The 6,000-nt window shown below is 39.1% G+C and overlaps 1 long non-coding RNA gene across 1 annotated transcript in view; it reads left to right on the top strand.

The window, feature by feature from the left end:
* The first annotated feature begins 752 nt into the window (after window positions 1–752).
* Window positions 753–6,000, top strand: part of LOC147022451 (uncharacterized) — a 113,637-nt gene continuing 108,389 nt past the window's right edge. The window contains exon 1 of the long non-coding RNA XR_015061256.1: window positions 753–851. This is a non-coding gene — a long non-coding RNA (uncharacterized LOC147022451). The remainder of the gene's footprint in view (window positions 852–6,000) is intronic.

Here is a 6,000-nt window from a genome sequence, read left to right as displayed (position 1 = left end):
CTCACAAACACTTCCTCACTCATCGGCGGTCTGTCGGCGACTGACAGCTTCTGCAGGCGGGAAAATATTCACGCATACGAATTAGGATCGCCTACATACGTGCACCAAACCACGCCTCCCGAGCTTCATTTGTTTATGCATGAAAAATTAAGGTTGGATACTTCTTGAACACACCTTGTGTGTATGTATGTATATATATATATATATATATTTATATATATATATTTATATATATATATATATATATATATATATATATATATATATATATATATATATATATATATATATATATATATATATATAGTCATGCGCCACTTAACGACGGGGTTACGTTCTGAGAAACGTGTTGTCACGCGACGTCGTCGTTGTGCGAACATCATTTTTTTTTCGTTTTCGTTTTCGAACATCGTTTTTGAACATCGTACTTACACAAAACTAGACACCTAGGCTATATGGTGTAGCCTATTGCTCCTCGGATACAAACCTGTACAGCATGTTACTGTACTGAATACTGTCGGCAATTGTAACACACATCCAAGAGAGACGGAAGACACGTTAGTTTTACCTTTGTGTTGTTCATGACGGCCATCGGTGTTGTTAGCAGCAGCTTACCATCTCCTCCAACATCGATTATAGAAAGATGAATAAATAGCGTTTGGATTTTATAAATACGTAATCATTGCATCGATGTTATAACTTATAAATGAAGAAACGAGCACCTGTCAATTGTGATATATATTTTGGGAACAGTGCGATTGTTTTAACAACATAAAACGCTTCACTAAAAATGAATTGGTGTTTTAATTTCGACTAACAACGATTTATTCGCGGACTTCTTCAATTCAAAGGTAATTTACTTGCTTGAACGTAAACGTGGAAACATTGGTTCAGTTTGAAAGCCGATTTCCTTGAATCCCGATTTAGCACGGCCCTGCTTTTTTCGCGATGACATTTTATAGACCTCAACGATCGCATTATAACGGGGCCACACTGTCGTTTATTATCATTATGAGGTATTATGTACTGTACAGTGTACATAATTGTACGTGCTATTTTTATACGACTGGCAGCGCCACGTCAGCTACATCACTCGGCGATAGGAATTTTTCAGCTACATTGTTTTTCATTTTTCTTTTTCAGAGCTGGCAGATCCGTCATATATGCGATCCGTCCTTGCCCGGAACGTCGTTAAGCGGCGCATGACTGTATATATGTGTGCATATATATATATATATATATATATATATATATATATATATATGTAAATACATATACAAACATATACATATACATATATATATATATATATATATGTAAATACATATACAGTACAAACATATACATTTATATATACCTCTACACATATATATATATATATATATATATATATATATATATATATATATATATATATATATATATATATATATATATATATATATATATACACACAGGGGGCTGTAAAAGTAGATATACAGTAATGAAAAACAAAACGTATTTTAAGCCTCCCGTATCATCTTCACCTGCCAAAACGTATCTCCCAGCATGGCCGAAACCCTGCCCAGAAAGGGTGGACCCATGGAGGCCCTGTCCAATCAGGGCGGACAGTGGCGTTGGCTTCACCAAGGCCCCTCCCCGCTGTGAGATCTATAAATTACAAAGCGATCCTCAGCATGGAGTCCTTGGCTGGGCGATAAATTACGGCACCATCCTGAGAGGGTACAGAGAGAATGTGTGGGTCGGCCATGTTAGCTGGAGTCTGAGGTTGGAGAGAAACGGCGTTGGAGCGAGACAGTGGTTGGAGTGAGATGGTTGGAGTCGCAGGTTGCCAAATAAAGGAGGTTCATGACATGGAGGGTCTGCCCGCGTCTCGCCTCGGCAGTCCGTCTGTTGCGCTGGTTCGAGGGCGCCCGATCTTGACCGTGTCTCTCGTGGGTCCTGTCGATGGCCCTGATCCCCATCTCGGACTCCGCTCTGCTCCACCCGGGCTCCTTCGCGGACACGGTCTCCGCACGTGTGGCTGTGGACCGAGCTGCATGACCACTGACAGGTGCCGCACCATGGAGCATCCCTTCTCTCTGTTGTAGAATTTTGTTGTTAACCGTTTTAACCGACTCGATGTAAATCCTGTTACTCAAATGAAAGCCACAGTTAATTCACTGTCCACAACGGAAAGTACATTACATCAGATAATTTTATTAACATCGTACTATGGAGTTCAAAACACTGAGATGGAAGCATCCACAATGATTTGCATGAAACAAAGATGACATTTCCTGGTATTTATATGCTTTCATGGGGAGTGGAGGGGGCTAATAAGCATTAAGCAAAAGAACTCCAACTGCAATACGTGTCAACTTGGTGAAAGAATCATGGCAAAAGTTGCAGTGTTTTCAACCAGGTCACTTTGTTCCATAGCAAGACATTCCTTTTATCAACATTTAGGTCAAAAGACTCTTGGCGAAAGGAAAGCATCACTGGCATCCAATTTGACTTGTCGCATAAAAATTAAATTTATAAAGCACCAGCAACAATTATAATTGAGAGTACATTAATATAATTATTTTCTCCCACAATTCCCCCCTTTTTTCCTCATCAGGAAAATTTGAATAATTATATTACACATGATCACCATACCCCGTTCCTGGAGGAGAAAAGATATCCGTTACACAAGTTCAATCAACAATGGCAGTGAGTGCTCATCAGAAGAATGCTGGTTGACGACCATTTCAATCGTGTCCCAGCCGGGTGAGTGAGTGTGTTTCCATTTAATTCATGGCCTGTTCATCAGCATGTGCCACAAATCAAAAAGACATGCTACCCGAAGTCAGAAGATAAGCAGGTCATGGTGTAGATAGAGCAGCACCCAATGGGAAACACAGTCGAGGCACTCCTTGAGCTGCAGAGAAGGTATATATTGGCAGGTACGAGCTTGGGCCCGACACTGGGTTGAAGGAGACGAAAAGGACTCGAGAGGTGATCCAGAGTTCCAGCCCCAGCAGAGTTTGGGGCCTCGTAGCAGCAGTTTGTGCTATCAGGTTTGATTGACCAAGTGAGCTGTGCACGTTGGCCACCCGCACCATTGAACACATGTTGCAGATGACTCACCGTGTGGACCTTCAGGGCCTTCGTCATGCAATGAAGCAACCACGGCAAGTTCATGATGTATTTGCAGAGCAGCAATTTGTGAGTGTGGCTGAGGACATTCCTCCAGGCTTCCCTGGCCTGCCTGGCACCACACAATGGTGACGTTAAGACTTTACCTTGCTGTGGTTTGACTTGTCCAACCTCTTCAGTGGGGTTTTCTTTTTCCTTTTCACCACATTGCTCATCTTATCTCCTCAGGATGGGGGTAGTTTCATGATCACATGTTGAATGCCCAATCACCCAAATTTGGATTCTCCCCATCGTCCAATCTTTCGGTGGAAGTTCTTCAAAAGCTTCATTAGACAAAATCGTACATTGCATGGTTCAACTGCTCTCAACACTCCGAAACAAACAAAATCAAGGTTAAGCTTCGTTTACACATCAATCAGTAAACGTCATGGGCTCATGTCTTTCAACAAGACTGACAAAGGTTCTTACAGAAGCATTTAACTTGCATTATATGTTGTATCAATATTTTATCCCTTTCCTTGTTCCCCCCCCCCCCCACCTAAACGACATGCTAAAATATACAGACATCTCAGTTGTATGTACACTCAAAACATTCATCTCATTTGCTATTTCCATGTAGAAAGGGCAACAGCTTTTATCAGGGTTCCAATTTGCAATCAATACTTCTTTTCACAAAAAAAATATTCCATCATCTGTACAAAAATTATTAAAATTAGCTACTTCTTTCAAGTCGATTTTGCACAGTTACCATTTTAACATTCATATCTGCTAAGCAATTCACAGTTTCATTCACAAGTCGTTCCAGAGAAACTGCCATTATTTATTTATTTCCAGCTAACTTAGCACTTCCATACTGATGAAAGATGGTCAAGTCAGTGTTAGAAATACCTCAACTTACTCAAGTAAACGTACAATAAGTACCACTTTGTCAAAATCACGCACCTGTCTAATTAATCAGAAGACAGATAACACAGGTAATATTTAAATTGGCTTGTAGCATCATTGCACTCTTTTCAGTAATATAATTCTTTTATTCTGACCGATTTAACATTTACTTCATGGTCATGTCTTCTGTACTCCGCATAATTCTTTTGTTTGTCTTTCTACAAATTGTAGGGGCATTTTATTTAAATTACAGTCAGGTCAGTACCAGCTCCTAATTAGTGAGAGCAATAATTAGTTGCAATGCATGGTACAATTCCGAATTCCATTTAATTGATTTCATTATTGCTGTTGGTCTAGCCATTCTTCCAGTCATTCTGCATTATGGTTATGTAAATACCATGCTGTTTTCCCTCATAACTTGATTTTGCCTTGCAGTTAACTTATGATTCCTAATATGTAATGTTGACCAATCTGTCGATCAATTTCATAACGCAACCCCTCTTTCAATAATATGTAAGTACCTTAACTTAATGTATTATCTTGATTCAACTCTCAGTAACTTTTTTCTATCCTCAATGAACAGATCAACAAGGTCCATAGGTACAGTGATTGACAATATATTAACCAATAAATACAAGTTATTAATAACCAGTGGCGTACCCCACTGATATAACCAATCATTACTCTGTCACTTGAAGACCCCGATATTTTTTAAATTAGGATTACGAGACTTGTATGATTAAAGGTTTCTCAATTTGTAATCTCAAAACAAAAGTTAATATTAATTATAACCAAAAGAAACATGATGGTTCGTTCTCAATGAGTTCCTTTTTCCTTAAAATGAGCTTAGTCTGAAAGTAATTAACACATTTACCATACACAACCTCCATGTTTATGTAATTTGACACCTGATCCGGTAAGAAGGTGTGTGAAAATCACTTTTCTGATTACTATCACATGCAAACATGATCACGTGTATCACTTGTTCATCATTACAACACAGTTTCAAAGCACATTCTTACATTAATTCACAGGAGTAATTAAACAAGAGTAGCTTGGCTATTATTTTAGTCACAGAGTGATTCTTTTAGAAGTCTTAGGCTCTCAGCTCTGCAAACCCCCCATGATGAGAGTTCAACACCGTTGTTGTTGGCATGGCGTCATTCGGGTTGCCGAGCTGCAGACCACACCTTGGCTGCAGAGCGTCCATTTGGGATCAAAAGCTGGACAACATGGTTACAAAATTTCTCCAAACAGTTTAAACAATACCAAATGCTAACGTTGTTTAATTAACCTGATGAGCCTCCATGTTTATGTGGTCAATGGAACTGAAATATCTCAGAAAAATCATGTTTACCCCATCTCTCTCATCACTATTCAGAATTCCATCAACATTTTCAATCTCTGACATTGTCCATTTCTCTCTCACCAAAACAGCAACATGCTGCAATATAACCAACTCACTTACTCAAGCCATCTAATCACATCTTCTGACCTTTTAAATACGAATCCATTTCCTTTATCAAAACAAATAAATACAGTTTAAACCTTTTAGTGGGGCAACTTAGCATAACAATTGTGCATTTTATGAGGAAAGCACCAAATTTGGCACACTAGTAGTCTAACACATTATGAACAGATTTGGATATTGGGCCATCTCAAATTCAGCCGCTGATGGCTGTGGCAGCCATTTTCTAAAATGGCCGCTAGCGGTTACTCTAATTTCACTCTAACATTGGTTTGAACATTTTATTAAAAGCTGAATTATGAAAAACATAACCTATAGCCGCCATTTTGCAAGATGGCTGCTAATTATTTGTTGTACCGGATGACTATCTCACTCATAGAAATTGGTTGTTGAGAATGGTGGCAAACGAATCAAGGGCTGCGTCTGATTGATATGAATACCAACATCGCTTATCTAAAGTCAGTGGTTGTTGAGCATGGTTGCAAACGAATCATGGGCTGCGTCTCATTCATATGAATACCGACATC

Source organism: Eptatretus burgeri, chromosome 8, assembly GCF_056783735.1.
Source record: "Eptatretus burgeri isolate ZD-2024b chromosome 8, Ebu_testis_v1, whole genome shotgun sequence".
Lineage (NCBI taxonomy): Eukaryota > Metazoa > Chordata > Myxini > Myxiniformes > Myxinidae > Eptatretus > Eptatretus burgeri.
Note: the sequence above shows the minus strand (reverse complement) of the source record. Positions and strands in the feature narration are given on the sequence as shown.